This window comes from Schistocerca piceifrons, chromosome 7 (genome assembly GCF_021461385.2).
Source record: "Schistocerca piceifrons isolate TAMUIC-IGC-003096 chromosome 7, iqSchPice1.1, whole genome shotgun sequence".
Classification (NCBI taxonomy): domain Eukaryota; kingdom Metazoa; phylum Arthropoda; class Insecta; order Orthoptera; family Acrididae; genus Schistocerca; species Schistocerca piceifrons.
This window is the reverse complement of record NC_060144.1, coordinates 286,448,052-286,463,080: the sequence shown is the minus strand read 5'-3', so window position 1 is coordinate 286,463,080 and position 15,029 is coordinate 286,448,052.

Sequence of the window (15,029 nt, the reverse complement as noted above, 5' to 3'; positions counted from 1 at the left end):
GGATGTCATAGTGAAAACTCCACGATATTTCATCAGCGCAACTGGCCGACATCTTCAGGTGCCAAGAACACACTGCTAAGGCATGACTAGAACCCCCTATTTGTACCAGTCTTCGGCATGAAGTGCGCATGCGTCGAGGCGCCAAAGTCGATGGCCAAAAGCGACGATATCAACCGACAGCTGGAAGGACAGCAACGCCACCTGCAAGATGAAGAACCAGAGACTTCGGCGCACGCGTGGAGACTGCCGATGCTGCTGCTGTGCGGTGCCATCGTCCGCCCCAGCGACCTCTGTCGGAAGCCGCAAGCAAAAGCGCGCGTCCGCGTAGGCGCGTGACTATCCTCCCGTTGTCAACAGAATATTTATGTTGCTGCCGAATCGTCATCCGTCGTATGACCAATAGTACTCCTCTCTACTCGATGCGACTTCAGTATGGCAACTGCTGGATCCCAAGCAGTACTGAGGCGAAAGCCCGTGTCCTGTTTACAAGACAGAGACAGGGGATTTCAGCTCAGTACAGCATGGGATCGAGCAGTGGCCATACTGAAGTCGCATACAGAGACACGGGTTTCAGCTCAGTACAGCCTACAAATATTTGCTCCTTTTTCCATTTTTCTTTTGGAGAAAACTTTGCTCCAAAATTCCGGAATGTACGAGGGGCGTTCAATAAGTAACACAATTTTTTTTCTTCTGAAACCAGGATGGTTTTATTCAGGATTCCATCACACCATACATCAGCCAGACCATTATGACCACCGACCTGGTATCGATATAAACCCATCCTGCCGATAGCAGTGTCACCTGGCGAGGAATGAGTGCTAGTCAGGCACACGCGCGGTGCATGTAGTATCAATGAGTGCGAAGTCTGTATGTAGAATGTGGAAGGCGCGAGATCTAACTGAGTTTGAGGTCAGATTGAGATGGCCAGGAGGCTAGGGACGAGCATTTCGGAAATTGCATGAACTGTCGTGTGTTCTAGGAGCGCTGCGATGAGTTTCATCAACACGTGGTGAAACCACGCCCAGAAGTCGTGGGGTTTGGCAGCCACCCCTCATTACAGATGTCGAGCGTCGTAGGCTGGACAGACTGTCGGAACTAAAATCAGACTGTACTGCTGGTCAGAGTACAAGTGTGTCTGACTCCTAACGATGGACCACCTCAGCCGACGACCCATGAATGTGCCAACATCAACACCACGGCATCGGCAACTACGACTGAAACTAGCACTAGATTGGTGACATCTTCTGTGAGGACACAGGTCTGGTCTAGTGCACGCTGCAGCAACTCCCTGTAATATGAACAAAACTGCTATTCATATATTTTTTAAGAACAACTTTAAGTTGAAGGAACAGAATTCTCACTTTGTTTTGTCATGTTTCATGTACACCGAACGAGACTGCAGACGAGTGATGTCCCTCCTGCGTAGGTTAAAGATTGCCCGTGGAGGTGGCCGTTATAGGAAAGCACGGTGCAACTTATTGCGTCACTAGTGAAATTATTGTAAAAATGAATGTTAGAATTTATTTGTAGTCTTGTGTAGTTTAGCTGCTTCTGAGTACAACTGGGATACATTCATGCACCACTGAGATTATAGTATAGGGTCATTTATTGTCAACACACACAGAGTCTTTAATCACGGCAGTAGGCGTGAAATGCTAAATCGAGTGCTCGTCTTTAATGTTATGCACACCAGACATGTTACATTACAGTGCGGAATTATAATTTAAAAGGCAGCATTTAGCTAGTATTTGTTTATTTCAAAACAGTTCTCTGCTTATTGGGCCATCGTCAACAGTAAATTGGCTAGCTACAACAAGGGAATCTTTCTGTGCTACGTCTTATACTATTCATTCTGTAAACTGTAATTTAAATCAGTTCTACAAAGCACGTATAATGAGCGATGGATTTGGCGTATCCCAATAAATGTAAGGACCAAACATTGTACTTGTGTTTATAATATCTTTGTTCCTGACGTTTGATATGTTACAAATTGGCGTGCCTCGTGGGCGCTAGTGACTTGTTTCCTGACTATCACCAAATAAGCTCAAAACCTGTACGAAACAAGCAGATATGATGTGATGAAAATCGAACTTTGTTTTTCAACCTTAAATATTCTTCTCTGTATGTCAATCTTTTCAGTTTCGATCTTTAAGTGGTTTGGTTTGAAGGTTTATCTAGCAGTCGCCAGATGATGGCTTAATATACCAGTCTGGCCCCTATTTTGACCGGAAACGAGGTTGGAAACTTCATACAAGTCGGTCAGGGCGCCTGAAGTTGGGGTAGTAAATCGCCAGAACTGGCTGTAAAATAAAATAACGGTTTGAAAATTAGACGGCTGAGAGGTGTCTGATTTGACATTCTGTCTGAAATATACTTTTTGTTGATCATTTTGTTAATGACACAGGTAAGCTCAAAGTAATGGACAGACTTGGTAAATTTGGCGTATTCAGCATACTGAAGCTCGTGAATACATTTCATTTTTTGTGTGTACTATCGCTGTCGTTCGAATGTGTAGCATTAACTGTCCCTGGTTTGAACGCCAGCAGTGCATTTTGTATAGCATGGGGCAACGTGAGGCAGCTCTGATAGATTAGATAGAAGGTGTTCATTAGGGTGTTTGACGTTTGACAGTAGGGCAAATAAAGCTGAGCACGGATCACGAGTTTGCCCCCTAGCCTGAGCGCGGAACGCAGTGATTAGCGCGTCAACGTGACAGGAAATCGAACGATGCTCCGAGCGACGAGCTGATTGCGTCCGCTTTTCATACGGGAACCTGTGCCACAGGAGCACGTGTAACGTATGCAGTAAACAGGCGACTTGGCGCAGTTATCGAGCGACAGCGATGTACAAATTCTCGCATGGCCTTCCAGAGGCAGGTAGGGTTTCGTCGTTTCCGCAAGTCGGTTAATTCGAATGTTGGGATAGTTCGCAGAAACAGATACGCTTCATTTCCTTTCTTATTGTAGTTCAACTTGAGCTTTTACTGCATTGGTAACGTCATCGAAGGGATTCCAAACGCAAATATTCTTCATTGTATTCATGTTGTTGAGCTGCAACGGATACATGTGCAAATAGGGGATGGTTCCTTGATAGACGTTAGGCGAATGTCTTTGTACAGTGTGGTCATTTTTACAGAAATATAGGCAGGTACATTTTAAGAGTTGTGACAGCGATAATGGAAAGTAAGTATGTCAGACTCCCAGATACAGGATACCAATGAATCGACTTTCCGGAAATGTTTGATTATTGTTTCCATGGCCGTCAATTATCTTTTGAACATTGGAAATCGCGTGGTGCATCGTATCCGATTAGAAACATGTCTGTGGATTTATTTCTTTCCACGTATTACACCACTGGACAAGGAGATTGAAGTGACACTCCAGTGAGGCAGGAAAGAGTCAGAGGGTATGATACATTGCTCGAATAGGCGATGTTAAAAGCCTACTGTTGTGCGAAAATTTTATGTGCCTCTGGAGAGCACTCAGAGATTATGATAATTTGAAGATGTTCCTTAGGTACCTGAATTTTTTTTACTCCATATATATTGACATTATTTGCACAAACTTCCGATACGACGGCAATTTCTGTTGAAACTCAGTATCATTTTTTTTTTTAATTTGTGGTAAGTTCCTATGGGACCACACTCCTAAGGTCGTCGGTCCTTAGGCTTACACATTACTTAATCTAACTTAAAGTAACTTACGCTAAGAACAGCACACAGATCCATGCCCGAGGAAGGACTTTAACATCCACCGGGGGAAACTTTGTATTCCCCTAATGTAAACCTGCCCTGAACGTAGGACACAATCGCGAGGTGAAATTGGCGGTTATGAGGGTTCAGAGCCTCAGAACCTGCAAACTTGCATACCTGAAAGTCCTTTCAGGACTTGCCTCAAAGGTCCATAAAATTGTATGACAGTCTGGTCACTCAGTTGCTGTTCTCGGGGTAGAGGCTTTAAATATGACCCAAGAAGAGTAGTCGCTTCGGTCATATTCTCAAAGTCAAAGAACCTATTAGCATCTTCCGGCACAGCTACCCATTCCTGACACTCAATCTAGCTTTTACTTTAGTCATTTCGTCACTTAGCATCATCCTTATCTTACTCTACAAAGTCAGTAAAGAACTGTGGCATATAAATCTCCCTTCATAACAAAAATGGTTTTGACAGGGTCTGTTTTTCAGCATATTTCTTCAACCAAAAAACTATGGTCTCTCAATTAACATGTCTGCCTCATAGCTTCCTTCCTCCTCCACCGTTCTATATATGTCTTCAATCACGTCCGCTTCGCATCTTTCTGACTGCTAATGGTGTACATCAAAGCCCTGCCCTGTCTCTCTTCTTTATAAGCTGTGTGCCGCAGACAATCCAATATCTCTGTCATCCCACTACCTCCTCCTACATGCTGTCAATACAGGTTCAGATGTTCCACCACATCCTCTAATCTCCCAAGCCTTATTGTAATGTTACTTCGGTCTCCTTGTCTAATGGTTTAACACGAGAAAACAAGTAAAGCCAAAGAAAACCCAAGCCAACATATGCACAAGCACCTATAAGATCCTCGGTCGTGCAGATTTTCTTCTTTGTGTTTACAGTCAAGCCATTCCTCTCAGGAACAAAACAACATACTTAGGGCCATACCTTCGCAAAAAGTAACACGGAATGCATACCTGATTACCATCCAACAGGAAATCGTTAACATATTAAAACGGCTAAAACTACAAACACATCATACTTGGAGACGTCGAGTTCATACTGCTACTGTTACTCTCGTCCAATAGTTCCTCATTCGCTCCATACTAATCAAAGCCTATTTCAGGCCCAATCGACACAAACCGCCTCTTAGGCTGCAATCTGAGAGAGGTACCAGGACAGCCAAAGCTGTAAGGTTTCTATACTTGACGTATCGCAATTAGCAGCGGCCGCTTGGGGTGCCAAACTGAAATTTATGTACAGTGCGAATCGCCATCAGCACGCGAAACTGACGAGAGTAAAAGTCAATGGAAGTAGAGGTAGGTGGGTGCCAACTGATAAGAAACTTGCGTAGAAAAAAAGTTGTTTCCAACCGGCCGTGAATACAAATAATGCCAAAATTACTCGCTCTCTATATCATTTCATCTGCTTTCCCCACTTTCTTCTCATCTTGAATCACGTTGAGGCCCAATGGATTAATCGGAAATCGCACCGCTTTCACCCAAATTTCTACTAACTACCTCTCATCCGAGCACCCACGCGCGCTACTATATAAAAATCTCACAATCATGCACCTCTATAGCTCTCCCACCAGAGCGTCAACCAGCTTCCATATCAAAAGCTGAAATACATCCCTTGTTATTCACTCCCATCAAGCCCTTGTGAACAAGTTCGTATACTGTAGTGTAGAAAAAGTAGTAGCTAACTGCGCCCTGCAGACTACCGCTAGATGGATGTGAAGAGACCAGTCAACAACTGTCCACGACACCACATCCTTCAGGTTTCCCTCCCTCCTCCTCCTCCTCCTCCTCTATCTCCCCCTTCGATAACTGATAGCAGTTTCGTGCAGTTTCACCGGCCTCGTTGTGGCACTTATTTCACTTTCATCAGTAAGGTAATCATTTTCATGAGCCATGTTCAGTACCATCATGCCATATTGGGATCAACATCGTCCCTGATTACACATTAACGTAAATGTAAACTGGTCCTACCACTTAAGACTTCCGGGCTGATAGGCCGAGGTCGATATATAAAACTCTCCTCTGGCGTTTCGTCTCCGACTGCGGGAGATATAGTCAGTTAAAGCGGCGTTTGGTTCGCAGCTTTACTCGGAGGATGTCTCCCGCAGTCGGAGACGAAACGCCAGAGGAGAGTTTTATGTATCGACCTCAGCCTATCAGCCCGGAAGTCTTCAGTGAAGACAATATCTGCTGTAAAGGCCTACATTGTATGATTAAACCGGTAAAAAATTTTGTAAATTCATTAATTTTTTTCAATACTGTTAGTATTTATAAAAACAGAATATCTTTCATCTCTTTTATATAATTATAAATGTTGCATAAGTAAAACCACTAGATGAAGAGCAGTTTTATCCAGTATCAGCCCGACTCGTAATGAGGAACCGAAACTATAAAGAAAAAATAAAAGTGCATGCCCGCCAAGTAAGCTGTTCTTCGAGAGAAAACCATATGTGACCGATGCGGTCAGCTTCTGGATCACACCGATCTGTGTACTCCCTGAAAGTCTACGTCTTTGCTTAAGCCTCAAAAGGCTACTGGTTCTCATCGGACATTTTTATCTATTAAATGTATTAGCATTTGAGATTATGGACAACTATCAACTGTAGAATGGACTGACGACCGTGAAAATTTATGCCTGACCCGGCCTCGAACCCACACTTCTCGCTTAAAGCGAGATGTCCGCCCACCATTTTTGATCTCATTTTGCTCGTTATTTGTGGCTCCATTCGATCAGGGCGTGCGTCCCATGACGCCTCTTCAAGTTCATCCATTCTCTCTTTTCTTTTTATTACAGAAGACAATTAACCCTCTGACCGAACACGCTAAGGTACTGTACAGGCTGCTATGTGCCTATCCGTGACCGATTCGCGCACACGCCCAAACTTTCACATGTCGTCAACCATTCCTCCAGAATCTATACCAGTAAATACCTGTACAGGAGAGACAGTTTACTTGCCCGGTGTCGGCAGATAAAAACGATATTTCTCACACTAAACTTATTACAGCCAGTGTATTGTTATTTTATCATACTCGTCTCTCCCTGTCTCACTTCTTTATGATTTGTATTCACTTCTTTAACGAGTATATTCGGTCACATTTGTTCATTGTTTATATTGAATAAGTTAAGCACGTTTTGCTTTAGATTCGTTCTATAGTGAGCTTTGTTTGCGTTTGTAACTGAAATATTCAATATACCTCTACATTTGTGTACTGTGTATCTGTATTTTCAAATAGTACCTTTAATCGTGTAAACTGTGATTCTGTAAAATTCTGGGGTGAACGGAACAAAATGAATCACGTTGCCAGTTTAGCAGGGCGTAATAGCATAGAAACAGAGAAATACATGCACGTTTGATATTCAAGAAGATGTCAATAATAACATTTGCTAGCTTGCTATTCGCTGCGAAAACGTAAAGAAGAATTACAGGATGTTTCCATCTGAATAAACAGCGTACTAACACATTCCCCGCAGAACATGGATGAAGACAGAACTGAAGGATGTCCAATATAATAAGGAGCAGCAGTAACCACAAGAGACAATTTATTAAAATTGACGACCAAGTCGAAGACGAAATGAATAAAAGCCGCAACTCTGCAAATAAAATAACGCATGATAAAGCAAAAAGCACATAAGAAGAAGACTAGCACGGCTAGAACAGGAATAATGATAGCACTCCATGCCAAATGAAGTCTTGCAGTTGTTAGACAAGTTACTGCTGCCACAACGGCAGCTTACCAAAATTTAAGTGAATCTGAAGGTGTTTTTAAAGTCAGAGCACGAGCGATGGGGCACGGCATCTCCGAGGTAGCGATGAAGTGGGAGCTTTCTCTTATGATCACTTCACGAATGTATCGTGAATATCAGGAATCCCGTAAAACATCAAACGCCGTCATCGCTGCGCCCGAGAAAAGATCCTGTAAAAATGGGTCCAACGACGACTGAATGTAGTCGTTCAACGTGACAGATGTGCAACCCTTCCGAAAATTGCTGCAGATTTCAATGCTGGACAATCAGCTTGCGAACCATTCAACGAAACAACGTAGATATGGGCTTTCGGAGCCGAAGACCCACTCATTTAAAGAACGATGATCATCGGGTTGGTCCTATACCTAAGACACTTAAGGTTTTGCATCACGCATCGAAAGATACATAGTAGGATATTTTGGAGAAGCTTCAGATTTTTGGGAGTAAAGTCAAGTAGCCGGTTAAAATTTTGAACGAACAAGTCAATTTTCGGTTTAGTCGGTTCTTTGTTCCTTTCCAAATGGTTCAAATGGCTCTGAGCACTATGGGACTTAACATCTATGGTCATCAGTCCCCTAGAACTTAGAACTACTTAAACCTAACTAACCTAAGGACAGCACACAACACCCAGCCATCACGAGGCAGGGAAAATCCCTGACCCCGCCGGGAATCGACCCCGGGAACCCGGGCGTGGGAAGCGAGAACGCTACCGCAGTTCCTTTCCAGAATGATGTGTAGTTCATACTCTCTTCCCCTACCACTAACCCTGTTGTCGTTTCCACCAACCTCTCGACAACAAGCTCCTGTATACCCGGTTACCCCCCCCCCCCCGGCCCCCCACCCACCATTTCCTCCTCCCACCATTATTAGGTGTTATGATGTGTGTGGCAGATTATTAGTCTCGTTTTACTGGTTTATAATGTGGCCTTCACCACTAAGTTATTTTTAAAAAAATGTTCAGCGTAAGTTTGTTAGCATATACAATGAAGCTCAAAAGAAACTGATATAGGCACGCGTATTGAAGTACAGCGCTGCGTAAACAGGCACAATTCGGCGCTGCGGCCGGCAACGCCAATGTATGACGTCAAGTGTTTGTCGCAGTTGTTAGATCGGTTGCTACAATGGCAGGTTGTCAAGGTTTATGTGAGTTTGAACGTGGTTTTATAGTAGGAGCACGAGCGATGGACACAGCATCTTCGAGATTTCGATGAAGTGGGAATTTTCACGTATGACCATTTCACGAGTGTACCGTGAATATGAGGAATCCGGTAAATCATCAAATGTCCGACATCGCAGCTGCCGGAAAAAAAGATCCTGCAAGAACAGGTCCGACGATGACTGAATACAATCGTTCATTGTGACTGATGTGCAACCCTTCCGCAAATTGCAGCAGATTTCAACGCTGAGGCATGAACAATAGTCTGTGTGCGAACTATTCAACGAAATATCATCGATATGGGCTTTCGAAGCCGAAGGCTCACTTGTGTACCCTGATGACTGCATGGCACAAAGCTTCACCCCTCGCCTGGGCCAGTCAACATAGACAGGAAACAAGTTGTCAGGTCAAATGAGTCTCGTTTCATATTGTATCGGGCGGTTAGGTGTGTACAGATACGTGGACAACCTCCTGAATCCATGATCCCAGCATGTCAACAGGGGACTTTCCAAGCTGCTAGAGGCTTTTTCGTGGTGTGGGGCATGTGCAGCTGGATTCATATGGGACACCTGATACGTCTGGATACGGCTCTGACAGGTGAAACGTACTTAAGCATCGTGTCTGATCACCTGTATCCATTGTACATTCCTACAGACTTGGGCAGCTCCAGCAGGAGAATGCGACACCCCACACGTCTACAATTGCTACAGAGTGGCTCTAGGAACACTCTTCTGAGTTTAAACACTTTCGCTGGGCCAACAAATTCCCTAGACGTGAGCATTATTGAGCACATCTGGGATGCCTTGCAACGTGCTGTTCAGAAAAGATCTTCACCCCATCGTATCCTCACGGATTTATTGACAGCCCTGCAAGATTCATGGTGTCAGTTCCCTCCAACACTACCTAAGACGTTATTCGAGTCCATGCCACATCGTGTTGGAGGCACTTACGCGTGCTCGCGGGGTTCTCCACGAAATTAGGCCGGTGTACCAGTTTCTTTAGCTCTTCAGTGTATATGCCTGCAGCATGATATAACGTGGGAGTCGTTCTTGGGCTGCGAGGAATTCGGTGAAGAATAGGACAAAAGCGTACTGGATGTGGCGCTACAGAAACATGATTACAGTTAAGATAAATGGTAATATGAGACATGAAAATGCCCTCCGCAAAGCTGTAATTATAAAAAGACATAGGAGGATACGACATTTGAAAAATATCAGTGAATAACTGGCGTAATTACTAGAGAATTTTTAGAGAGTAAAGATTGTAGAGCAAGAGGAATGAAACATTGTAATGTTGTTGCTTTAATTTGAGGTGTAAGCGGTGCTGACAGACAATAAAAGCGGGTTAAAAGCTGTGAGCTCTCTGGGGATGTTAACCTTGCATTACTGAACAACTGTTTCACCAGGTATCTAGTCTAGCTTACCAAATTCCCAACCAGACTAACATTAATTATAATCTTTTAATCGTCATACGACAACCGGTGATTTATATATAAAGAGAATTTAAATAAAAAGAAATAAATCAGTTTATATTTGGAAATTTATTTTAACATTGATCATTGAGATTTGAGCATATTAAACTTGATTCATAACTAAACTGGTGCCTTATTTAGAAATGTGAAAATGCGAGTTTGTAATCTTACGGAACACATCAAATAGGGAGCCAAGATTGGGAGACTACATACAACACTGCATTCATAAAATAACGTACGAAGAACGTTGAAACATATACAAGAGGAAATTAACCACAACCAGCCGATTCAATTTTCACCCAAAGAAGTTACGTTCGTAGAGCAATCCTGTCCGTCATGTAATATACTAAATTCATACTAACTCTGTGTGAAATCTTCCCCAAAAGAATAGCTGAGGGCTACTTTGATGCTTACACCACATGCTTCACGTAGTCAACTTGGTTTACACAAAGAGTGTAACTCCACAGTAATTTTGATAATTAAAATAAATTAGATCGAAAAGCAATTTACAAAAGAAAAACGTCGAACTGGTTACTATCGTCTTACTATTAACCTGATGGGTCAAACAATTGTATAAGCACGTGGTACTGGTCTCACAAAGTACACCCCACGTGGGTTGAACATAATGAAAAGATGCTATATTGAAAAATATTGTGAAGACGAGACGTTATAATCTCACGCACATTCGCATTAAGGATTGATGATCTTAGAGTTATTGATCAACACGTGGTTCTACTTTATTCACAAAGTAGTGACAACGCAACTACTGGAAGACATTCTGAACTGTACACTCGAATCACACTGCGTTGCAATTTAAGATAACATTCGATTTTTAGAGCTAAACCTGAAATAAAGGTGATTAAATTTTCAGATAGGCTGAACTTAAGAAATCCATTGTCCTACGGACTTAGGAGACACGCGCTTAGTCTGAGATCTTACCACTTCAGACGCTCGCCACGGACAGACTGATCTGGGCTCCTACCGAGCGTGCTTCCCAAATACAAACGGGAGTGACCAGAGAGGCAGCTCCCTATACCAACATGGCAAGGGACGGACAGGAACATACTAGGAATAGAAACCTCTCTGCTTTTAGAAAGCGTAGCTACCTGTTCCGATGTTGGTCCTACTGTTCTCTAGCTGACACATTTGCTCATTCATCCTCTCACACAGAAGGGAAGGGGGATGGCAGTATCTTATCATATACAGTATATAAAAGAAAGCGGATGTAGGTTCCGTATGAGACTGTGTGACATGAATTACATATATGAATTACATATAAACTGTGCTTTAAAGTGTAGTAGTGTGACAGATCGTTCTTGTTTATGTGTAAAAGTAACACGTTCCACTGCTCAGTCTCCTCCCAATTAGTCAGTAACACCACAGTAAATTTAGAAGAGTAATTTATGCCGTAAATGACAATATATTTAAGAAATTAACATGAAAGGAATCCAACAGAGACCTTTCAACATGTACAACAGAGGACATAGGGCGTCAATACTACTCTGAGTTAAACAGATTGGCATGGAACTGGAAATGGTTACGCTCCAAACCATACCAGTCGGAAGAGTAATAAAAAAGAGATACATCTGAATCAGTATAGTCTCCAACATCAGTTTGATGTGTAAGAATATGAAGTCCTCAAACTAATTAGATTTCCCTTTTTCATTCTGTAAAATCCTAAGTGTTTGTCCTTGCGTGATACGTAACTTACAACGTGGTTTCACTATGTACATATCAACAAAAACTACAATTGAACATCAAACTGCGAAATTCGAAGTTTCAGTTGCCCGCAACACGACAGTCACAGCTGCAAAATACAAACGCGAATTCTTTACAGACGAATGGAAAAACTGGTAGAAGCTGGCCTCGGGGAAGATCAGTTTGGATTCCGTAGAAATGTTGGAACACGTGAGGCAATACTAACCTTACGACTTATCTTAGAAAAAAGATTAAGAAAAGGCAAACCTACGTTTCTAGCATTTGTAGACTTAGAGAAAGTATTGACAACGTTAACTGGAATACTCTCTTTCAAATTCTGAAGGTGGCAGGGGTAAAATTCAGGGAGCGAAAGGCTATTTACAATTTGTACAGAAACCAGATGGCAGTTATAAGAGTCGAGGGGCATGAAAGGGAAGCAGTGGTTGGGAAAGAAGTGAGACAGGGCTGTAGCCTCTCCCCGATGTTATTCAGTCTGTATATTGGGCAACCAGTAAAGGAAACAAAAGAAAAATTCGGAGTAGGTATAAAAAATTCATGGAGAAGAAGTAAAAACTTTGAGGTTCGCCGATGACATTGTAATTCTGTCAGAGACAGCAAAGGACTTGGAAGAGCAGTTGAACGGAATGGACAGTGTCTTGAAAGGAGGATATAGGATGAACATCAACAAAAGCAAAACGAGGATAATGGAATGTAGTCAGATCAAATCGGGTGATGCTGAGGGGATTAGATTTGGAAATGAGACACTTAAAGTAGTAAAGGAGTTTTGCTATTTAGGGAGTAAAATAACTGAGGATGGTCGAAGTAGAGAGGATATAAAATGTAGACTGGCAATGGCAAGGAAATCGTTTCTGAAGAAGAGAAATTTGTTAACTTCGAGTATAGATTTAAGTGTCAGGAAGTCGTTTCTGAAAGTATTTGTATGGAGTGTAGCCATGTATGGAAGTGAAACATGGACGATAACCAGTTTGGACAAGAAGAGAGTAGAAGCTTTCGAAATGTGGTGCTACAGAAGAATGCTGAAGATGAGGTGGGTAGATCACGTAACTAATGAGGAGGTATTGAATAGGATTGGGAAGAAGAGAAGTTTGTGGCACAACTTGACCAGAAGAAGGGATCGGTTGGTAGGACATGTTTTGAGGCATCAAGGGATCACAAATGTAGCATTGGAGGGCAGCGTGGAGGGTAAAAATCTTAGAGGGAGACCAAGAGATCAATACACTAAGCAGATTCAGAAGGATGTAGGTTGCAGTAGGTACTGGGAGATGAAGAAGCTTGCACAGGAAAGAGTAGCATGGAGAGCGGCATCAAACCCGTCTCAGGACTGAAGACCACAACAACAACAAGACCCACACTGGTTCAAAATGGTTCAAATGGCTCTGAGCACTATGGGACTTAACATCTATGGTCATCAGTCCCCTAGAACTACTTAAACCAAACTAACCTAAGGACATCACACAACACCCAGCCATCACGAGGCAGAGAAAATCCCTGACCCCGCTGGGAATCGAACCCGGGAACCCGGGCGTGGGAAGCGTGAGCGCTACCGCACGACCACGAGATGCGGGCGACCCACACTGGTTCCGAGCGCATTGCGGGCTGTATCACGGCGCGCGAAGCACAACGATGGCACTCACGATGAAGCAGCGGCTGTTCGCTGTCGAAATTTACGAGACTACCGAGTCATGGGAAGGTTCCGGTCGGTGTTTGCTGAAAGGTTTAATGGTTTCAGAATGCCAGCAAAGAGTGCCGTCAAAGGTTCAGTCAGAAGATAGCATCAGAAAATATCTGTTTTACATGTCAAAAACTTTCCGAAACGTGGCTGCACACCAGTAAATGTGACTGTAGTTCACCAGAAAATGCTTCCGAAACCTACCAAATCAGACTGCCGTCTGTCGCAAGAGACTGGCATATCATGTCGATAATGCAGACTAATACTGCATGCATCCCTACCGATTGTCTGTTGCTCATGCATTAAAACCAGATAGATGCCCATCAACGATTCCACGTTCGTGATTGCCGTTAATTAAGGTAACACTGAATGACTTGACCATGAATCGGTTATTTGCGTCTTATGAAGCCTACTTACACTGAGTGGTCCTGTCAAGTATGACAGTATGACAGGTTCTGGGCAGCGGAGAGTCCGCATAACTTACATGAAACACCATTGCCAGACCAGCGTGAAGCGTTCAGTGAATTCGAAAGTAAAATTCTATGTACCGACTTGACAGAAAATCCTAGGAAGTTCTGGCCTTAACGTTAAATCAGTAAGTGGCTCGAAACAGCATATCCAGACTCTCTGGGATGATAATGGCATTGAAAGAGAGGATGACACGTGTAGAGCTGAAATACTAAACACCTTTTTCCAAAATTGTTTCACAGAGGAATTTCCTTCTCTAAATCCTCGCACAAACGAAAAACTGGCTGACATCGAGATATGTGTCCAAGGAATAGAAAAGCAACTGTTAGCACTCAACAGAGGAAAGTCCACTGGACCTTACGGGATACCAGTTCGATTCTACACAGAGTACGCGAAAGAACTTGCCCCCTTCTAACAGACGTGTACTGCAAGTCTCTAGAGGAACGGAAGGTTCCAAGCGATTGCAAAAGAGCAAAGCTAGTCCCAGTCTTCAAAAAGGGACGTCGAGCAGATGCGCAAAACTATAGACCTGTATCTCTCACGTCGATCTGTTGTAGAATTTTAGAACATGTTTTTTGCTCGTGTATCATGTCGTTTCTGGAAACCCAGAATTTACTCTAGGAGTCAATAAGGATTCCGGAAACAGCGATCGTGTGAGACCCAACTCGCTTTATTTGTTCATGAGACCCAGAAAATATTAGATACAGGCTCCCAGGTAGATGCTATTTTCCTTGACTTCCGGAAGGCGTTCGATACTGTTCCGCAGTGGCGCCTGATAAACAAAGTAAGAGCCTACGGAATATCAGATCAGCTGTGTGGCTGGATTGAAGAGTTTTTAGCAAACAGAACACAGAATGTTCATTTCAATGGAGAGACGTTTACAGACGCTAAAGTAACCTCTGGCGTTTCACAGTGGAGTGTTATGGGGACGTTGCTTTTCACAATATATATTAATGACTTAGTAGATGCGGCTTTTCGCGGATGATGCTGTTGTATACAGAGAAGTTGCACTATTAGAAAATTGTAGCGAAATGCTGGAAGATCTTCAGTGGATAGGCACTTGGTGCAGGAAGTGGCAACTGACCCTTA